Source organism: Urocitellus parryii, chromosome Y (assembly GCF_045843805.1).
Source record: "Urocitellus parryii isolate mUroPar1 chromosome Y, mUroPar1.hap1, whole genome shotgun sequence".
Taxonomy (NCBI): domain Eukaryota; kingdom Metazoa; phylum Chordata; class Mammalia; order Rodentia; family Sciuridae; genus Urocitellus; species Urocitellus parryii.
In genome coordinates this window covers 28,277,695-28,301,320 of record NC_135548.1, presented here as the reverse complement: position 1 = coordinate 28,301,320, position 23,626 = coordinate 28,277,695, and the positions used below count along the sequence as shown (strand labels likewise).

Below are 23,626 nucleotides of genomic sequence, written 5' to 3'. Positions count from 1 at the left end.
AAATTACTTCCATTATAAATGTGACCTCAAATGTCCAGAGTCAAGTATTTGCTATTCTGAGAGGGTTCTTTTGTTGGTAAGTATCGCCACCTATCCTAGCTGGCGACCTAATGCTGGGTTCATAAAATCTGATTATTCTAATAACTTAAGAAAACAACAAAGATACATGCAAACACACAGAAGTAACTTTTCAATATTCTGGAGAAGGTTCTGTGACCTTAAGTGTCTGTGGAAAGAGAGAGAGCCAATGGAATTCTTTATTCTTATATAGGGCACACACCAAGGGAGGTTCCATGGCACTATCCAGCCTGAAGGATTGGTCAGTGTCCGGGCATCAGGACTTGAAAGTGTCTGCTTCCATGGCAGCTCCTGACAAGTAAGCTTTAGATATCATTATTTCTATTATAGTTTTTACCATGTCATCAAATTTAAATTCTTCCACTGTTTCTTCTTAAAGGAATCCAACTTTTACAATGCCTTGCTTGCATAGCATTTAAAAAAAGAAAACCCAAGCAAAATTTATTGCTTAAAAGGATGTGTTGTTGTTTTTTAAACAATCAATAACTTTTTAAACAACTTTAAAAATCTTGGTAGAAAGAGTAAATTGGTACTGTATGATTTTACCATGAGTAACTTAACATTAAAAAATCTATTCTAAAGGGGAATAAAGGGAAAGGAGTGGGATGGGAATGGGAAAAATGTATGGTAGGCAATGGGGACCAAAAGGAGGAAGATTTTAAAAGGACGATGAACAAGGCTTTATTGAGATTTCACTCCCTGGGAGACCCTCAGACCAACAGGGTGGGTCTGAGGAAAAGCCTGAAGGGGCTGGACCAGAAGGGAATTTTTATTGGGCTTAGGGCAGGAAGCAAGGACTTGGGACCAAAAAAGGGGGTTTTAGAGTCCCTTGTCCTACTGGAATTGGTGGTGGTGGGAGCTGTCTAAGATCCAGGATTGGCCAGGAGACCTGATTGACAGGCAGTTCTGTTGACGCCTGATTGGTGCTTCTCTCTCTCTCTCTCTCTCTCTCTCTCTCTCTCTGAGCTTTGTTCCTCAGCCACCTTTATCAGCCTGACAAAAAAACAGTAGAATGAATCAGATATAACTTTCCTGTGTTCATATATGAACACACGAACAGTGAAACTCCATATCATGTACAACCACAAAAATAGGAAGTTATACTCCAAATGTGTATGATATGTCAAAATACATTACATTGTCATGTATAACTAAAAAGAACAGATGAAAATTAAAAAAAAATCTATTCTGGAGGACTTGGTTACGTTTTTCTCCTGGAGTCTAATAAAGCACACGTGAAAGCATCATTTTGTTCTGGTCAGAAATAAATTTATGTTCCTTTAATTGAAGTACTCAGTATGTTCACTAGGACTCCTTTTGATGATACAGCAGAACACTTTCCTCATTCAAGCACAGCCACCATGATAAGTTGAGTTCTGATCTCAAAGGTTTGAGTAATTTATATCAATGCTCAAGAATAATTTTCGACCACATTGGTCCATGATCTAGATCAAGTGACTATCTGCAAAACTGAAGGACGTTCCAATGGGTTTGGCTGCTTTGCCATCTCTTGTTTGTTTTGTGGGAGGGGAATAAGGAATTCAGGTAAGAGTGAGATGAGAAAAACAGGGAGAGATCAAGTAGGTAGGCAAACACTGCTGTGAACATACTGCTCCTCAACCAAGCCATGCTCACACTGTTGAGATTTCCATCATTTTAAAGTAGAGTATCACAACACTAAAAAAAGAAATCTTTGACCATTAGATGTATTTTCCTGTCATTTAACACTTGGACATGCTGTAATCTTTTGGCTTTTTGTAAAATATAAATAATAAAGACACTGACTTTTCTTTGTGCTTCTGAGGCTAAATGATCCTCACCACTAGACAAGCAGCAATGCTGAACGTAATACGTTATTGAACAGGTTCAAGCCAATATCCACAAGAGGGTTGAAGATGCCATGGGAGATTAGCAGGAACAGCCTCCTTCCTTGACGCTTTGCCAGTTTTATGTCAATCATGTCTTCTCTGCTTCTGTCCTGTGTGCTTTCCATTCCAGGCAAAGCTGCTGCTTTACATTGTATCCTGCTTTTGCCTTGGTTGTAATAAATGTAACATTCAGCTCTTTGGCCTTCCTCTCTCCCTCCTCAATGGATACTTGGCTCTTGTTAGCAAGATCTATTTTATTTATTAGCATGATGATAACATCATTTCCTCCGGTTCTGACATCGATCCATTTTGTAGTTTGCTGGAATGAGTTAACATTTGTGTTATGGTAAACTACAGCTGCAGTAGTCCTCTCAGCTGTAACTGGAATGAGGCTACGCAAACGTCGCAGAGTGCCACAGCTGCAGCCTGATTGTTAGATACTTCAAAGAACATTGAATTTGATAAAAAGTCAACGCCAATTGTGGCCTGATCTGGTGATAAAGGATGTTTTCCCACGTTCCGCTCTTTTTTTTTTTTTTTTCACACCAGCTTGAACTTCTCAGTCTCCGCTGAGGTGGACTAGATGGAGTGAGAGGAGCTGCAGCCCGCTCAGGCCTCAGACCTACCTGACGTCGCAGATCCGGGGCGCACGCTCGCGGCAGCGGGCTCGCGCCCAGGTTGCCCGGCGCGCTCCAGAGGCTCGCGCTCTCAGCAGGTTGGGCCTAGGTGGGCGCAGCTGCGGGGGTCTTGGCGCTGCGGGTGAAAGGTCCCATGTGCGGCTGAGTCTCCGGCCCCAGCACTCTCCGACTCTCTCTCCCCTGAATCCATGCAGGGCGCTTAGGGAAGGGACTGTGCTAGCCTCGGGAACCCAAGCACACCCCTGGCTGTCTCCGACCTCGTGTTTCCCAGTGGCTGACCTAGTTGGGTGCTAGGCGACTGAACGGGGAGGGGGCGTTGGCTGCCTGCTGTGGGCAGTCCAGTGGCCCTCCAGCCTGGCTCCTTCGCCCCGCTCTATAGGGGACAAGAGAGTTCGACCTGGAAAGGTCACCTCCAGATGCACACCCAATCAGCAAGCTAGAGGCCTGCTGGCTTGTGAAATGAGCCCTCCTTCCATATTGGGCCTCTCCTGAGGGCTCATCCCTTTGGCCTTCTTGTTCTCAAACACAGAGATCCCCAGCCAGAAACCTCGCCTCCCCTCCTCTGTCTCTGCAGGTGTCAAAGGTGAACCAAATCCAATATTAGCTGAAGGTCCTCTTGTTGCCACCACAGCTCAGTCCACCAGTGGTGCCTGTGAACTTCACCCCACCATATTGAAATGCGGACCTCCCACAGCAGGACTGACTTCTCCCCTTTCTGTTGTTTGCACATGTCCCTCTTACTATATTGTAAATAGGCATTTGAGATTTATTTTAAAATATTAAATTTGCGATATTTAAAAAAAATATTGAATGCAAGTTGTTAGATTAAATCTAATATACAGCACTTTGTGTGAAAAATGTTGCTCATCTTATTCCTCATAAAACTTGTATGAGGTAAATACTATCAATATTCATTTTCTAGGCTTCTTCTTCTTTTTTAAATATATATAATGGTGGCTTTCAGGAGCTCAATTCATTCAATAAACTTTTATTGAGCATTGACTAATTGCCAGGTAACAGTCATGGATAGGTGATAAAAATTTTCCCAAGAACACAGGGCTAGTAGATAACAGAATATTTAACCAAGTAGTCTGGCTTTAGAACCTGTGCTCCTAATCATTGATGTATGTTTAATTTATACACAAGCATTATCTTACTTCTGTGTAATAATTCTATGAGAAAAATATACAGGTTGAATGGAGGAATAATCTGGAAGAACTTTCATAGGGCTTAAGCTTTTAACATGATGCCTGGCACTTAGTCAATGCTCAATAGAAGTTTATTGAATGAATTAAGTTGAGCTCCTGAAGGCCACCAATGGAGCTCCATTGGAGACGGAAAAAAAAAATCAATCCAAAACCAAGGCCTCCGTGTACAGTTAAACTTCTCCAATGATTACAATAACTAAGAAAAATCATCTGCTTTGGCCTGCAGGTAGAAGTATGTCACTGAAAGAGGAAAGAACAGTGATTAAGAATTGGAGTGAAAGGATCCTGGGAAGGAAGAAATAGACCATTGAGACCGGGTGTGTGTGTGTGTGTGTGTGTGTGTGTGTGTGTGTGTGTATATATATATATATATATATGTATATATATGTCAAAACAATCTTTTTTTGTTTTCTGTTTGCCTCCCCTCCCCATAAAACCTTAAATACAAATTAATTTCTTACATTAGTGTCTTGCTAGATCTCTGTACTATTCTGATGGAGATGTACAGCTGTTTTCAACTAACATGTGTATGGGGTATTCTAATAGGATGAGCAGTCAAGGCACAGGGCCTCTAGATCAGTTGGTAAGTAGAAGTTTTTTTTTTCTTTTTTCTTTTTTCTATTTCATTAGATCATTCAAAGGGTCTTGAATTTACCTATAATGTGCTTTGCATTGAGCCTAAAAAAAAGTTTCTTGCATCTAGTTATAGCAAATTCCTATATCTATAGGAATTACTTTTATTAATAAGGCACAGCTCTTTTCTGTAAGTCACAATAACATTAGCCAGATCTCCAGATTCTCTTTCTTTGGCAACTAGAGAGTAGCCCTGCCTCCTGTGGCTCTGATGAGTTTATGGTACAGGTGTTTAGCCAGTGTTGGGAAAAGTTCACTCTTAATTATTTTAGCAACATCTGTTTCAATGAAGTACACAGCCAAACAATTCAGAACATCAGGGCTAATTTTTTCCTCCTTTCCTTCTTGTCTTTGGAATCAAAATGTCCTGAAATTTGATAATTTCCCTTGCAGTTTCAACAAAATATATTAATATTTTCTTTCTGGCTGTTATAAATAGGAGGTGCCACAAGAAATCAAATGCATGCTCTAAAGTAGATGGGCAAGGCATTTACTTCAGACAAGGGCAAGCTACAAAACCTGCTTAGCAGGCTCACCTGGGTAGGCAGTCTACCCACTACTTAAATAGCTAGCACTGTGCTGCCTTTTGTCCTGATGGGAGGACTTAGGGGTACAATGTAGCAATTGACTAATTCTAAAATTAGAGCAGGCAAAAGGGGAGGGACAGGATTAAAGTGGCTACAATTGTGTCTAATTAAGGCTGAAGACTGTATTCTGAAAATGAACCACCAGACTTTCTATTCTTACACATCCATGCTACAGAAATATCTGGGAGGGTGAGAAACACATCTGGAATCTGTCTTTTAAGTCTAGCTAAGTTAACAGAAGTATGCTGATTAATCTTCATTATGCACAATTTTTAGTTCTGTATTCCTTTCTACACTATATTTCAGCTTATTCAACATGTCATGCAGTTTGACAGTATGTTCACAAGATGGCACTATAAGTTTCTGTATTTATTATGAAGCAGGGACATTCAGTAGAATTCTAAAATTTATAGTTGTCATGTAAATTGTAGTTGAATATTAAAGGGATTATATTAGCACAAAACTATATGATGATCTCATTTTTTAAAAGAATTTTTAACTTCCTTTAACAAAGGAATAAGTGAAAATTCAGAATGAGCTCAGGAAAATTACGTTTTCACGTTTTCCTTGTTTTTAATGTGTACTAAATCAGGGAAACCTTCTCTTCTTTAGAATAATATGACTTGATATTTCCACTGTTTCGGAGATGTCAGACTTACATGGAGAAAAACCATTTTATTGTTACTAATAAATACAAAGTATCAGAATGCTTTTTTTTCCCCCCTCAGAAATTTACTATGGAGGTAAGTCACAGTAATGAATTCAAATTGAGTTCTTAGTACCAGCTATGAGCAAGACTATATAAAGAGCAGACACATTTCAAAAGAAGATCAAAATAAGGGAATTGATGGAGGAAATAAAAGAAAAAGTTAAGGGATGTATAATTATTTGAAGACTATTAGATATGCATTTCAAGTTACTCTATGTAACAATAGTAATAACAGTAAATATTCATTGAGCTTTTACTCCATGCTAGACATGATGATGGATTTTTTTTCTTTTAATAGGGATGAGTTTGGGCTGGGGATGTGGCTCAAGCGGTAGCGCGCTTGCCTGGCATGCATGGGGCACTGGGTTCGATCCTCAGCACCACATAAAAATAAAAAAAAAAAAATAAAGATGTTATGTCCACCGAAAACTAAAAAATAAATATTAAAACAATTCCCTCTCTCTCTCTCTCTCTCTCTTAAAAAAATGGGGATGAGTTCATTTAATTCTCGAAGACCTGTGAGATGGTGGCTGTGATTATGCACATTTTACATGGGAGGAACTGTTATTTAGAAAGGTCATTTGCTCATTCAACATTACCGAGTGGCCACTGTGTGACTTGAACATTTGAATGTGTCTGAGTTGGAATTTAGACCCAGAATCTGCTGAGATCGAAGTCCAAGACCCCTTTACTTAATTACAGAGGTATATGATGAACCCAGACTAATTACATCTTAAGATTGGGAGCCCTCTTGTCACAAAGTCATGAAAAGTTAATTTCTGTTTTACTATAAATTACTGAGATTTCTAAACTTATTTGGAATTCCTGCCGGTGCTCTGAACTCACCCATGCCTGGCTCTCCTTGACCAGATAACAACCCTCTCTAAAACCTTAGTGGTGCCTCATAAATCCTGGCTCCCCCTGACCAGATAATGACACTCTCTGGAACCTCAGCTGTGTCTCATAAATTCTGATGTTGGGATCTGAATTTACTCCCTACCTTGGACTAGCATGCCATGTAGATCATTAATCTGCTATCTGGCCTTGTATTATGTTTGCCAGAACCCTGCTAGATGTAAGTTCTCAAGACAACCCCCTTTGCAACTTTTTTGTGCTATAAAACCTTTTTCCTGGAGAGCTGGGGTGCTGATCTCTATCCTGGGTTTGGGAGAGACAGTCCTGGCCAACTCTTGTGAGCACAGTTCAAGCTTGCTTTAATTTGATTTAAAATTGGAGTTAGCTGTCTTTTCTTTGCATCATGCTTCAACAATATATGTAATCAATGTCTTATATAACCGTATCAGGCAACTACATAATGAAAAAGAGGGAAAAAATCCACTATAAAAGCTATAAACAGGGGGCTTGGGTTGTGGCTTAGTGGTAGTGTGCTTGCCAAGAAAGTGCTTGCCTGAGGCACTGGATTTGATCCTCAGTACCATATAGAGATAAATAAAAAAGATATGTGTCCATCTACAACTTAAAAAAATATATATTTTAAAAAGCTGTAAATGTTTAGAAATATCACCAAAAATAACTTTATTCTCACTCTATGTATTTCATGAAGTTTCTTTCAAGCTTCTTACACCAGGTTCAACTTTGCCAAAATATAATGTATACTTGAACTATATAACAATTCCACAGCCATTTCTAATATGTACTAGAGTAACAAATACTTGTGATAAAGATATAAAAGTCCTGGAATGACTTCCATTTAAGATGGTAGGAAGAGCAGAAGAAAACCTCTTTACTACTCTAACGAAAAGCATAGAAACCTTGGTAGAATGTTTTAAATTATTTTAATAGTATGTAGCTAATCCCAGGGAGTCTAAGAGCAAAAATGAACTAAAGCTTTAGTGCCCACAGGTCCCTGGGTACCCTAATTGGAACTTTCACACTTTATAGGGAACACCCTAACTAAAGTGAAAAGCCAAGAATTTCCCACCACAAGGCCAATACATTTAAATAAAGCCAGAGACAATGATCTGTCTGCAGATGTGGAGGAAATGATCCACATGGAAGGGTCAAATTTGTGCTGAGATGATAGCACCTAGTTTACACTATCCACAGGATGCAGAAATCTCAAACTAAAAGAACACATAGTTAACTCAAAACTTAATAAAGGCTTTGGGAAACCACTTCTAACAGAAACCTCCATATCCCAGGTGATACCGTTAGGAAAGATAACTCTTAGAGAAGAGGAACTTACAAGAATCTTTCTGACTGTGATAAATAAGAACAAAGCTATTCTTAGACACATAGTGAAATTGCAGGATAAAGTAATTAAGAATTATGAGAAAACCCGAGCATGGTGGCCCATTCCTGTAATCTCAGTAGCTCAGGAGGCTGAGGAAGAAGATCAAAATTCCAAGGCCAACCTCAGTAACTCAGTGTGGCCCTGTCTCAAAATGAAATAGGGTTTGGGATATGGCTCAGTGGCAAAGCACCTCTGCATTCAATTCCCAGTATAAAAATGTAAATGAAAATAAAAAAATCACAAGAAAGTCTTGGAAGTATCCAGAGAAAAGACAGCTTTGCTTTCAAAATATACGATCAATGACTTTTCTTCAGCAAAGTGCTAAGAGACATTATGTAATCTAAACTAAATTTATTCTAAATTAAAGGATATTTTGCTTCCAGATAAAGATACCTCCAGATTTTTTTTTAAATAACATCTTAAAGAAGCATAAGTTGGACAACAGTTCCCTGTGGTGAGCCGTTTCTGTGAACTGTGGCCGCCATTACAAGATGGCGCTGGTTTCCCCTGTAGTCTGTGACAAACAACTCCTTATCAGAATGAGTTGGCACGCTGTGACTTGGCACCCTATGAGAAAAGTCCACGTGGCAGTTGTGCATTGGGGCTTTATCTGCTTTATTAAGGCTGGGGCACACGGGAGTAGTAGTAGTGGCAGTAGTAGTAGCAGTAGTAGTAGTGGCAGTAGGAGTAGCAGTAGAAGTAGTACTAGGAGTAGCAGTAGAAGCTAAAAGACATGTCAATACAAAGGCCTGAATAAACAGCTGAAAGAAGAAAAAGTATCAAGGACCTGAATAAACTGCTGAGAGAAGATTCCCGAGTTGCGTCTTCCTTGCGGGCAAGGGGTCGCGACAGTTCCCTCTTGCACAGCATGGTTTTATTTTGAGTAGAAAAGTTGCTCAAAATGGAGGTGAAAACTAATGAGTACAGCAAAGCCCACTTCATGTTAGGGGAATCTTTAACAGGTCAGGTAGTGAGAAGTACCTTATCTTGTACTGTCTTCTCCACTAAGAGAATGTTAGTTTTCTTTCTGAGAATATTCCTGTTATGTAAAAGAAAAAAAATAGGTTTAAATAACTACCTTTGTTTCAGAAAGATTGTGAGTGAGGGGGCTTTACAATTTCAGAGATGAAAATGTTGACAATAAAAGTTGTCCTTTAAAAGTTTTATGTACAGCCATAAATCCCAACCCCCAGTTGCCATGTGTGTCCTATGAATGGGAGCAGATTAGGGAAGTGAAACCTGGCATTTTAACTTTGGGCTAAGTCAATTCTTCCTTTGACTTTCTTTCTTTCTTTCTTTCTTTCTTTCTTTCTTTCTTTCTTTCTTTCTTTCTTTCTTTCTCAGTACTGGACATTGAACTCAGGGTACTCAACCACTGAGCAACATCCCCAGCCCTATATTGTATTTTATTTAGAGTCAGGATCTCACTGAGTTGCTTAGCATCTCACTTTTGCTGAGGTTGGCTTTGAACTTGTGATCTTCCTGCCTCAGCCTCCTGAGCTGCTGGGATTATAGGTGTGCACCACTGTTCCCAGCTTCAGGTAAGCCTCTTCTTCCCTGTGTAGGTCTGTCTGGTGTGAGTTTGGCATCTCTGGGCTCCACCCACTAATTGCCAGTAAATCTCCCACCCACACTAATTATTTTGACAGCTAAAAACTCCCCCGTATTTTTTAAATTTTTTTTATTTGTTTTAATTAGTTACACATGACAGTACAATGACCTTGACACTCATGTTATGGCAGAGAGGCCTGCACTCCTGAGATCCCACACTGCTTCTGTTTCCTTGTAAATCGACAAATCCTTCAGCTTATTCTTACTTCTGAGTCCTGGCCAAGTAACAGAGAAGACTACAGAATGCTGTGTAAACCTAGAGAAACGATGACAATTCCTGGGGCCATAGAGGCTGTCATGGACTATCTTTAAGGGTACATGAAAAACCTAAGAGTCATAGGGCAGCTGAGGTGTAGAAGCTGAAATAGGTCCACAGTGGTTAGTACCTTGCTTGCTTTATAGGAGAGGATGGGGCCTGCGGCTATAGAGATGGGTAAAGGCCTGTTTACAAATCTGCACTATGAGAAGTCTTAATTTCATGTAGTAACAAATTTAGAGAAAGTAAATAATCTACTAGGAAAAATGGGACAGGTATGCTAAAATGCCTTTCTTATCACTCTGGCCTCACCACTGCTGGTGAGGATGCAGAGAAAGGAGGACCCTCATATACAGTTAGAAGGATTGCAGTTTAGTATAGTCACAGTGGAAAACAGTATGAGTGTTCCTCAAAAAACTAGAAATTGAACTACCATATGATCTAGCAATCCCACTACTGGGTGGGTATCCAAAGAAACTGGAATCAGTATGTAGAAAGACCTATGTGCTCACATGTTTATGCAGCACTATTCAGAATAGCCAAGAGATGGAATCAACCTTGCTTTCCAACTACTGAGGAACTGGTAAAGAAAATATAGTAAACATACACAATGGAACATTATCCAGCCATAGAATAGAATGGAATTTTGTCCTTTGAAGCAACATGGATGGAATTGTAAGACATGATATTAATTGAAATAAGTCATACACAGAAAGACAAATACCACATGTTCTCACACGGGAAACTAAAAAGATGAACTCATAAAAGTTGAGAGTAGAATAATGGGTCCCAAAGCCTGGGAAGGGAGTTGGGGAAAATGGAGAGAGGATGGTGGATGGGTACAAGTGGTACATTGGATAGGAGAAATAAATTGTAATGTTCTATAGCACAGCAGGAAAACTATGATTGACAATAGTTAACTGAACATTTCAAAATAGCTAGTAGGGAGGATTTTGGATGTTCCCAACACAAAGAAATAATAAATGTCTAAGATGATAGACATGCTAATAATCTTGATCTAATCATCACACACATGACATGAAAGTTCACACTTAACCTATAAATATGTACATTTACTATGTGTCAGTTAAAAATAAAAATATACTTAAAAAATGAAATCCAGAGAAAGTAAAAATTTTTAGATATGGAAAATGCTATGATCCACATGCTTGTGTTCTCTTAAAATTAACGTGATAGAGATTAAATAATCCACTATTGAATGAAAATGGATAGCTGAAGAAATCAAGGATGAAATTTTTTAAAAAAGTGCTTAGAGGTAAATGAGAATAGCAATATAACATCAAAATCTCTGGGATAATAGGAAAGCAGTTCCATTGAGCTCACTTATTAAAAAAATAGAAAGTCACCAAGTAAATAATCTTACATCTTAAAGCCCTAGAAAAAGAAGAAAAAAAAATCAACATCAAAAGCAATAGAAGAGAGTATAAAATAAAAATCAGATCCCAAATCAATGAAATTGGATTGAAAATTCAAATAATCAACAAAACACAAAGTTGGTTCTTTGAATAAATAAATAAAATCGATAAACCCTTATCTGCACTAATGAAGACAAAGAGAAAACTCAATAAATTCATGTTGCAAAAGGAAATATCATGAGGCACACTGCTGAAATACAATAATGAGAAACTATTTTGAAAATTTATACTTATAAAATAGAAAATCTTGAAGACATCAACACATTTTTTGAGACAGATGACCTACCCAAACTGAATCAGGAGGACATAGAAAATTTAAACAGATAAATTTCAAGGAATGAAATTGGAGATGCCATAAAGAGCCAAACAACAAAGAAAATCCCAGAATAGATAAATTCTCAGGCAAGTTCTACCAGACCCTCAAAGAAGGGCTAACACTAATCCTTCTCAAATTATTTCATGCAATAGAAAATTAGGGGGGTTGGGGTTGTGTCTCAGTGGTAGAATGCTTGCCTAGCACGTGTGAGGCACTGGGTTTGATTCCCAGGACCACATAAAATAAATAAATAAATAAAGATATTAAAAATAAATAAATAAATATAATTTATTTATTATAAGTTGTATTTATTTATTTATTATATCCCAAAATACTAGAAATATATATATATTTAAGTAGGGAACTATTCCAAACTCATTCTATGAAGCTGGTATAACCCTGATACCAAAATCAGACACAGACATATCAGTGAAAGAAAATTTCAGACCAATATATTCAATGGACATAGATGCAAAATATCTAAATAAAATGCTGGCAAATTGCACACAAAAACATATTAGAAGATAGTGCACCATGCTCAAGTGGATTTCGTTCCAGGGATGCAAGATTGGTTTAACATACAGAAATAAATGGACATAATTCATTACATATATAAACTCAAAGATAAGAATCACATGATTATCTTAATAGATGTAGAAATAACACTTGACAAATAATAACATCCATTTATGTTCAAAATACTAGAAAAACTAGGGATAGTAGGAACATCTCAACCTTGTAAAAGTTATATGTGTTAAATCCAAGGTCAACATCATTCTAAATGAAGAAAAATTGAAAACATTCCTTCTAAAAACTGGAACAAAGCAGGGATGCCCTATTTCATCATTTCTATTCAAGATAGTCCTGGAACTATAACCAGAGCAATTAGGCAAAAGCAAGAAATTAAAATAATATGAATAGGAAAACAAAAATTATATCCCTATTTGCTGAAGACATGATTCTATATTTAGAAAATCCCAAAACTCTACTAGAAAACTTATATAAATCATAAATGAATTAAGCAAAGCAACAGGATATAAATTTAACACCCAGAACTCATTTATATTCCTATACACCAATGATGAATCAGCTGAAAGGGAAATTAGGAAAACTATCGCATTCACAATAGCATCCAAAGAAATAAAAATCCTGGGAATTAATCTAACAAAAGAGGTGGAATGCCTCTACACCCACAGGTATTATTACCATGCTATATGGTGTCTTAGGGATTAGAGGGTTTTGTTAGAGTATCAGTACGTGAGTAAAATGCTGCCATCCTTTTGACACCAATTATTCAAAGTTGGAAGAAAAAGAAATTGAATACTTTGGTTATAGACACATTGTAGTCCTTCAAAGCAAAAAGTTACTACAGAATTTTAGACTGAAAATGAGAAGTATATTGAAGTTCCATATAAAGTTTAATTTTTAAACAAGTAAATATGAGTCTCCATGACCCACAAAAGCAAAAAATATAAATAAATAAATAAATAAATAAATAAGTAAATCTGAGTCCTTCCTTATTTCTATTCTGAAAATAGACAAAGTTGTGGAGGTCCAAAAGGGAGATGAGCACTGGGGGTTATGGCCAGGCATTACTTGCTCTGATGCCCCAAGGAGGCATGGAAAGAAAATTTGAAAGAGCAGATAAAATAAGAGGGTGGCTGCAGCTGGGTTTTTGTCCACAAGTACAAAAAATTCTTGGTGGTGACCTTTCGGACTCCCAAATAGCCTGTTTGGTGATTGGTAGTTGTGGCTGTGGTCTTCAGATATTGGTTCTTTGATTTGGGTTTTTTATTTTGTCTTGCTTTTGATTTGTTGTTGGTTCTGCTATTTATTTATTTATGTTTCAGCTAACATCCTTAGTTGGTGTTCCTCCTTAAGATGTATAGCCAGAGTAGTCAACTAGTGTAGTGTTGCAGGGGCCCTGCTCTTGAAAGAAGGCAGTCTTCAGGGACCATTGTGAGTTCCTGAGGGTCATTGGGCATGGCTGGTTTGTCTAGATAAAACTAGCCTGCCATTGCCTCACTGGGACATAGGTGGCAGTGAATGTCAGGAGGAAGGTAGCACAGAACTTCCCAGTCTTCTCTGAACCGAATATGATGAAGAGCCTGGAGCATCCCAATGTGATTCAGTGATTTCATGTCGTTGAGACCCAGAAAAATATTCACAAAATGATGGAGCATGCAGGTGGGGGACAGCTACTTGATGGTTTCTTTTTTTTTTTTTTTTTCTGGTTGTCATGCAGAAGAAAAAGGTCTGGAGATGTTTCCAGCAGATTTTTTTTTTGTACTTGTGGACAAAAACCCATGGGATACTGCCATGACAAAGGCATCATGCACTGGGACCTGAAGCCTGAGAACATAATGGTGGATATCAAAGGCAACATCAAACTCAGCGACTTTTGTCCCCTGTAATGTGACCTAGGGCATTTCATGGCCTGTTAAAAAAAAAAAAAAAAGTGATGATGCTCAGACTTTCTTCTTTAAGGTTTTCTGTGAGAACTGCAAGAATGTATGCAAGCACCTGTCACATAGGAAATGCTCAGTAACACTGGGTTCTCTCTCCTATAGTGGATAAGTGAGAGTACAAGCTTAAGGAAGTTCAGAGAGTAGAGGAAGGGGAAAGAAGTCTAGGGCAGAAGTATTGGGTTTACATTGGGCACAATCATAAAGACTTCTGGGGCACTCTCACACCTTGTCTCTGAATTAGTCCTGAGGCAATGCATGAGCGCTCCCTAGTGGACATGTGGAACACGGGCGTCATTCTGTATTTTATGTTGACAGGAAGGCGCCCATTTATGGGATCCACCATTCAGGAATTGATGAAATAGATTGTGCTTGCAATATACAGTGTCCTTCACCATGTTCTTGTAGAAGCATGAAGGTTCATTCACCAAATACTGACCTGGACCCCAGGAAGTGACCCACAGCCAAACAAATCCTTCAGCACCCATGGCTGATGCAGGGTGAGCAGTATTTACCACATTGTTGTACTAAGGTGCTCCCCAAACAACCAGACCTGAAAATAATGACCAATCCTGTTTGATATGGGTTATGATCCATATAAGACCTGGGTGTCTCTGGCTAAGAGAAAGTTCAATATGGCCATGACTATGTACCTGATTGGCACCAGAAAAGCCAGGGGGCAGGCTGTATATTCTAGAGGAAGCCTGTGCCTCTAAGGGTTCAACCTCCTCCATGTCCTGTGCATCTTTCCAGTTTCTCTGTCCTTCCAAAGAGGAGTCCCAGTGAGCCTTCCCTTCATACCTTCCTCTTGTTCTGTGAACATCAGGAGGCCACTCAGGGCAGAAGACCATCAGAAGGGCTAGCCTGCCTGCCATTCATATCTGGTTCCAGCCCGTAAGAACCCCACACTTGATTCAGCCTCCCAGCCTGATTGTGGGCAACCTTATACCAACAGAAAGCATTGGAAAGGGTTGACAAGGAGGATTGCTACCTGTGTTCAACAACTGAGCTGTTGTATGCCACTTGTCAGCAGTAAGGTGATTCCCAGGAAAGAGGGAAGAAATGTGACAGATTCATAAATAGTGTGGTTCTAATGAAGGGGAGAGCTGAACCAGACAAACCAGTGGACAGACCTTGTGCTCTGTGGAGCCTGACATCTGGTATGGGCATGGGCCATGTAGTCTCTGAACAGTTCCAGGGGCAAGATTTGCAAACTACCTCAGATTTCTCTGCAAGGGTTCCAGCCAAGAGCACTTCTGGATCCACTAGGACATCAGGAGTCTCCTCTGCCCTCACCTGTGAAAGATATCAGAGACTGTTCTCTCTGGGACACTCCCCCCTGCCCTGCTCCTTTGTCCTTTCTCCCATTCTTCTGAGATGTTTCTTAATAAATTTGTTTTAAACAAATTATATAATAAGTTATTGTTAAAAAGATTAAAAATAGGCTGATAAAAAAGGAGGGGCCTCATAGTGAAGGCAGGAGCCCTCCTGCTATCTTTTCCAAGGCCTGGACCACTATTCCTCATTTTCCATTGCAGATGGAGACTCACTGGCCTTTAGCCAGAATATACGGGGACTCACTAGCCTTGAGCTAGTGAAGATGGTCACTTACCTTGAGTCAGTGTAGAGCATTCATTTTTTTTTTTTTTGCTCAGTGCTGACAATTTGCTCCCCTTGACCAATGTGGATGGAGATTCTACACCTGAGCCAATGTAGACATGACTTACTTTTAGTTGGTGACCTTGACCAAAAGGAATCCCTTTGGTTTGTGGACACAGGAGTAGCAACTGTTGCAGAAATGAATCTGAGGAGGCATGGGAGATCATCATGTTCTGTAATTCTTTTCATGGTACTATATGCAGGGAAGGAAGAGGTGGGCCAGTGAGCAGGTGTGGGCCTGCCGGCAGCAGTGGCTGGGTACCTCCTATCTACCATGCAGCCTACCCACCCAAAATCCATCAGGTGTGAAGATGTCAGTCTATTTTATGGATGCCATTTACATAAAAGCAAATTCCACCAATAGGTGGATTTGCTCTTATCTTTGGATTCTGTTAACACAGTTGTGTGAGGCAAAGTGCACTGAAATGAAAAGTAAGAGATGGTCAGCTTAGTCAAAGGGGGGTAGCTTTGTTAGAGATATTTCAATTTTTTTTTTTTGAGATTGTTGTGAATGGGAGAGTGTTCCTAATTTCCTTTTCAGCAGATTGCTATAAATTTTCCTTTTAGGACTATTTTTATATACTCCAAGCAATTTTTGATTTTTTATATATTTGTTATCATTTGTTTTAAAGGATTTCTTTATTTCTTATTGCTTTTCTGATCCATTTTTTTTTTAAAAAGTATTTTCAATCTCCATGTTTTATGTGGTTTCTTTTTTTTGTTTACTTATAGTTTTATTTAACTATTATCTGATAGGATGCATTGGATTTTATCCATTTTATTTTAAAATCTCCTAGTGTTATTGTATGGCAGTGTCTCTGGAAGTTATTATGAAGTCTTTTTTTTAAATGTAATAAGGTGCACTGATACTTAGGGCATGTATATTTATTATGTGTAATTTTTTAAATCATATGTAGTGGCCTTCTTTTTCTCTATTATTTATTGCGTGAAAGCTGTTTCAGCAACAATGATAATAACTACTCCTGCTTATTTTGGGGCTCTCTTTGAGTGGATTTTCCCTCCATTCTTTTGCTTTCATTCTGTGGGTATTGTTACCTATGAGATGCTTCACATGCAAAGAGCATACAGTTTCATTGTTTTTTGGTCCTATGTATTTTTAGAAAATATTTCTATTTGTAGATGGACACAATAATTTTATTCTACTTATTTCTGTGTGTGATGCTAAGGATTGAACCCAGTGCCTCACATGTGCTAGGCAAACACTCTACCTCTGAGCCACAGCCACAGCTGTGTTTCTTTAAAATAGCTTTATTTATTTATTTATTTATTTATTTATTTATTTATGTGGTGCCGAGAATTTGAACCCAGAGCTTCGAATATGCTAGGCAAGTGATCTACCACTGAGACACAACTTCAGACCCCTTATGTGTTTTAATTGGGGAGTTGATGCCATTTATATTCAGTGTTATTGTGAACATGTATTTTTAGTTTCCTGCCGTTTTGACTTATATTGTATATTTAATTGTATCTTGATTTTTATTTAGATGATTAGTTTTCTAGTGATCTTCATCTATTTGGGAGATTTGCAGTTTAATTTTGGTTTCCTCTGTGGGAAGTTTATCTTTTAGTATTCATTGTAGTCCTTGACTGGTGGTCATAAATTCTTTCAGTTTATACTTTCCATCAGTGTATCAAAACAAAAGAACAAGCCATAATAGTATTTGACCTGCAACTTTTCCGCAAGCAGAAATCAAATGTTTTCAAAGCACATTAGTAATCAAAGATATTTCAAAATATGGTTTATATTCAACATGTTAGACTTTCATTTACCCTTTGTTTTAGTGGAGCAGTGAAGAACATCTATGAGTATATTAAACTTTATTAATTTGATAACTTCATTTTACTTTGGATTTTTTTGTAATTATATTTTTATTTTGGGCAATCAAAAGTCTTACTCTGTGAGGAGGTACATATTAATTATATTGCTATATGACAGATTTTCTTGAAACTTAATGGTTTCAAATGATGACTCACAGTTCCTTGAATCAGATACATAAAAATAACAAGATGGTGACATTCTTGAGTTTTTTAAAATAAGATAATGATCAGGATGTGGCTCAGGCTGCAACCCTCTGAAAACCTGATGGAGGTGGAGGATCCATTTCCACGGTGGCTCACTCATGGCTGGCAAGGTTGTGCTGATTGTTGGAAAGAGCCCCCAGTTCTTCCCTCTGTAGGAACCCCCACAGGCAGCTGTACCATGTGGCAGCTGTCTGTAGAATACCTGTTGCACATTTTATTTTCAAGATATTACAGAACATTTTTAAAAGCAAAATTAAGAATGTTTTCTTTTAGTAATATTAGAATACCATGTAAAGCTTGATGTGAACAAAATGTTGTAAGTAAATTAAGTAATTTTTTGGAGGAGGCAGTCAGTTTTCTTTTTAAAAGAAGCTTCTGACTGAGAAACTTTTAATTAATTTCACTGAAATACAAAATAAGATGTGAAGAAACCCTTTTGTAAAGTTGAAGAATATTGGAGTGTGCAGTATTTGGTGGGGTAGGAATTGATTGTTATTGTGTGATAAGACTGGGGATAGGTAGCTTATCACCCTGAAACAGTGGCCAATTTTTCTTTCTACTATGGTCTATCTCTGTAACAATGATGCCACTGGCATTTAGTAAAGACCATGGAACAGGCAGGCATAGTGTTTGGCTGTTAACACACACCATTTCTTATAATTTTCTATCACCCTTACATTGAGGTGTAAAGGAGCACCTGTGGAGGAATACCTGTGAGGAGGTGCACAAAAATAGACACAGACACAGGATAGAAACGCGTAGACAGGTGGAGCGGAGAGGAGTGAAGTGAGGAAGGGAAGAAGGAGTGCAGAAGTGAAGTGTCTGCTCCTCCCTGCCTGGGAGTTCATGAACTCAAAGAACACATACCTCCTGTTACCGTGACTATATTCTAATTAATATTTCTTTAACCCTGAGTGTTAGCTAACTGAGATAAGGTCCAGGTTAATACAAACATGAAGTCTCTCACACCCAAGGATGTTACTGTGTAAACCAGGTAGTATGACCCCGAATAGAATAGTTATCTTAATAGCCTCAGGGGGAAACTGCTGGGCATTCCAATTGTGGGAATCAGGGCACCAGTTACCCCCCAGGAGTTTGCTCACTGGGGGAACACTTCCCTGTCTATTTCCATGGTCAGAAATTTACATTGAGGCTCCTCTGACATGCCTCATCTCTAAGCCTCTCTTGAGGTACTTTCTCCGTTAAAGAATTAATCATTCATTCCTATCTGTTGCTGATTTACTTGGCTTATGATTTTCTTGGGGCCATTGAAAATGTTTTATCTTCATTATAATTCATTATCATGTATTTTCCTCTCAAATGGTGCCCCATCTGCAGATAAGGCACTATATTTCATGTATTTTTAAAATTTTTATTTATTTATTTTAAAAATATCTTTATTTTATATATTTATTTTTATGTGGTGCTGAAGATCAAACCCAGTGCCTCACACATGTGAGGCAAGTGCTGTACACTGAGCCACAACCCCAGCCCAATTTCATGTATTTTTATTATTTAGTAATTATTCATTTCTACCTTAATTTATCAATTGGCTGACTGCTAGGTTTCTGCTAGGTAGCTAGGTGGGCTGAATATAGAACTGTGACTATATAATATCTATTGGTTTGAAGCAAATTACCCTAAAACTTAATGACTTAAAACTACAACATTTACTTTCTCATACAACCTTTGTGTGTCAGGAATTTGGTTGTTGCTTAGCTGAATGGTTCTGGCTTCAGGTTTTTCATGAGGTTGCAATAAATATGTAGTTATAGTCAATGAAAGCCTTGACTGGGACTTTAAGTGTACTGGAATTGTATGTCAGAGGACTGATTCTCGGGTTCCAAAAGATGCCGATTTGGCCACTTGCCCCAAAACCCAAACAGAAAAGGTGATGGTGAAAAGCAGGAAAGGAAACTGTATTTCATATGGCCACACTGAGAAGTCAAAAAGAGACCCAGAATCTTCTGGTTGCTGACATGATTGGGGTCAGGTGTGGGACAGGCAAGTGATTTGCATTGCATGATTAAGCAGTCAAACCTTGCTCTGGTGGTCATTCAGTTCTGGTTTTTCCAGGTAGCTCCAGAGAAGTCTTTTATCACTGGATAAAAGGGGCAATTTTTACTTGTTGCTCAGAATATTTATGTGTCACCCATGGTCCCCGAAGAGGGCAGTTCACTCCCCATGAGATGACTGCTCCTGCTTCGGGCAGTCTCATCATGGGGTAATGTTTCAGCCTCCCACTATTCCTGAAAGATACAGAGCACTGACTGAAGAATACTAGGCCCCACTCCAGGGGTCTGAAACAGAATGCTGCAAGTGTTGCCTCAGTCTTCAAGTGGACAAGATAGGTAGGTAAATTTAGGTCTAATAAGCCTTGTATTGCTTATTTTTAGATGAACATTTCTTAAATAATTAACCTGGTAAGACCCAAGTTTTCAGGTCTTAATTGACACAGGTGCATTCAAATAGGTTAGAAATCATAATCTGGATATATGTATATATGTTATAGATTAATATTATATTGCAATTGTTATATTATGACATTACTATATTTTTGGTATTATAATAAAACTATATAATTATATTATATACGATAAGTTTTTCTGGGATATTTTACATCCGTAATGAAAGGTCAAAATGGGTTAACAAGCCTACAGGCAGAGCTGAGCTTGTCTAAAGTTTAATAAAGAAAGCAGATACAAAATGAAGACAGAGATGTGGTTTTACTGCTAAAAATATGAAGGATTGATTCTTTATCTTTGTGCTATTCTGGAAACTACTATGGAATTTTCATGTAAGAAAATGGTTTTGAGCTTGTCCTTTATTTAGAAATGCAGTTACTTCTTTCTAAGGGGTCAACAAATCTATTCACCTGAATGCTGCATTTCAATCTTTTAGCTGGCACTTGACATACAGAAAGGGTTCAGTACATGTTAGCTATTGTTATTTTCTAAAAGTTATCTAACTTTTAGAGATTTTTCTTTATAAAGTGGAGTGTTTTTTTTTTTTGCTATTGTTGAAAACTAAAATTTTACAAATCTATCTCTGATGTAACCATTAGGTTAAGCATTTAGACAGTAGCTTAAGTGCTTCAGCCTATTTTATTGACATATTTTCATTTATGATATTGATGTTGTATTAATGATTATTTGCTTAATTTCACTTCAATAAAAGTTTGGCATATCAGTCAAGTTTCACTTTGTGAGCATGAAAAGGAGTCAGGGTAGTTTCTATGCTCAGGAATTGTTGTTAGCTGTACAGAGGTGATGGCACTAGAGTAGAACTCAATGATAGGTAAAGAAACAGGTCCCATTCTTGTCTCCCAGTTTTTTTTTTTTTTTTTTTTTTTTTTTTAAGGCAGAAATCAAGAGTGAGTTTACAGATGTACATAGGGACAGTACCTTTGGACATACATTTATGGGAAGACAGTTTTGTGTCTGGGTTATTTCAAAGTGAAGATGTTTATGTCATTTGAGTCAGATACCACTTTTTTTCTATTTTAATGCATTCTGCATACTCTTGCTACATTTTCATATAGCCATATAATTACTGCCTATGTGCTGGTCTACTTGATTGTTACACAGGTAAGTCCTATGCAGCTTATTTATCCTAATATCACCAACATCTAGTTCATTCTCCATTGCTCTTCATTTCTTTTCATAGGTGTGGTATACCATATAGTATAACTTCTCTTTAGCCTAAAAAACCACTTTAACACTTTTTATAGTACAGGTATGCTGAAGACAGATTTCCTGTGTTTTGATCTCTCTGAAAATGTCATTACTTTGCTTTTAATTATGAAAGATATCTTCACTTGATCCAGAATCCCAAAATAAAAGTATTTGGGTTTTACTTTTATTATTATTATTATTATTATTATATTATTATTTATTATTATTATTATTTGGGTTTTACTTTTATTATTATTATTATTCCTTCTTCCCTCATGATTAGATTGAGATATATTTTTTGGAAGAATACTGTAGAGACCCTTCTCAGTGTATCATGATCAGGAGTAGGTAATGTGTTACTGTTTCCAGAGGGAGGTCTCTCCTACTCATCCCTGCACTAACACTCTGGAGGCAGGTTGGCAGGAAAGTAGGTTCATTCAAAGCTAGTTTTGAGGAAGAAGTGGAGAACTTTCTGTCATCAATTTCCGAAAGGGGGGTCAGAGGCAAGAAAAGCTTTTAGAGGAGAAGGTAGTGTGAAACAAAAGGCAGGAAATATCCAGGTACATATTTAGCTAGGTTAACCAGAAATATGTCAATCTCAGGTTTCCCAATGCATATCAGGGAGGGAAAATATGTGGATTGCAAAAAAAGTTAATTGGGACGTGGCCCTTATTTCTTGAGACCATCCCTTCCACGAATCACCTTAGCCTGTCCTTGTCTCAGCTTCTGCCTCTACAGAACCTGACCAAAGACAATGGAGACACAACATGATAATTTTGAGCAAAAAAAACCCTAATAAATGGGAAAATTTTTTACTTTCTCACTGTGTCTCTTTACTGAACTTCTGCAGCTCAGTTTTTCATTTACTCAGGAGCTACTTAATTCCTCTAAACTTGTAACATCATATGGACACAGTTTCTAGGGAAAAGCTCCTAGTACATTTCCCAAGGTCTTTATGACTCCCAGAAGTTAAGTCCCATTGCCTTATGAAGTTTTTTTCTTTTGGCCCTCTTCTCCATAGACTGAAAATAAAACTCTATTCTAAAACTCTTGTACCTTTATACTTTGATAAATTTTTTTTTCTCTCTGTTGCTCCCTTGTTCCTGAGGTAAAAGGTGAAGTTCACTCTTTGCAATGCCATTTCCTTAAGGACATGCAGATCTATTAGATGCAGTTCCATGTAAGTGGGTGCTCCATGACCATTTGTGGTATTAAGTAGTCAATTCCTCACTTTCTTTTGTAAACTACAGTTTGGTTTATGGATTTGTCTTTGAGATGTCTTTTATTTTCTATAGGCATGTTCTCAGTTTTGATTACATTCTCAGCACTTTTTCCTCACTGTTCTACAATGCTGGGGTTTCATCAGATGGAGACTTCCCTGGCCTCCTCCCCTCATCTGTAGTTTCAGTAGGTCACATGCCTTTGTTTTAGCCACACACCTTTTGGTTGCACATTGGCCCTCCATGATTTCCAGTGAAATTGGAATTGTCTTTTCCTATTTGTCAGATGCCTTGTTGGTTTCCCTGTTTTCCCCCACATAGATGTTTAAATTGTGCATGTCTTTTAATTTTTGTCTCTTTTTGTGAGGATCCAGAGAGTTTTCAAAACTCTACTGTTATGACACTTACCCAGGTCCTCTAGTATTCTGATTTTAAGTCTAGTATTCTCTTATTTTATGCCAGTTTATATCTTTGGTTATAAAAATAATTCAGAGTTATTAGCATCCCCCATCCCTTTTTCAGGGGCAAAGATGATGCAATTTTAAGGAATGACATTTTTCTATATAACTTAACTGACAGCTGTACGTTTTGCTGTTTATTTCATCTGTAAACTTTCATCAAACCTCTTAATGGTTCATGACCTATAAATAGATGCAAAAAATGCTTGTTTTAGCCTTAATGTCTATGCTATGTTTGTACAGCGCTGTCATCTCCTCATGTTGCCTTAAGAAGTTATGCAGGATGCATCCTTTGCATTGAAATACTCAGAGTGCCCTTCACTGTTTCCACCTTGGAAAAATAGGTCTCATCTGCCTGTGTGTATCTACAAATTAGTGGGTTAAATCTCTCCCAGCATGAACTCACTTCAAGCACTGTGAAGAACTATTTTGAAGAATTTAAATTGATTGCAGATATTAGTGCAATTAAGCAGCCTGATGAGATAAGAATTATGTTTCTCAGATTTGAATATG

At 37.9% G+C, this 23,626-nt stretch overlaps 1 pseudogene; it reads right to left on the bottom strand.

Annotated features, from left to right (window-relative positions):
• Positions 1-1,944: 1,944 nt before the first annotated feature.
• On the bottom strand, positions 1,945-14,934 carry LOC144250995 (ras-related protein Rab-6D-like; annotated as a pseudogene).
• Positions 14,935-23,626: the final 8,692 nt, after the last annotated feature.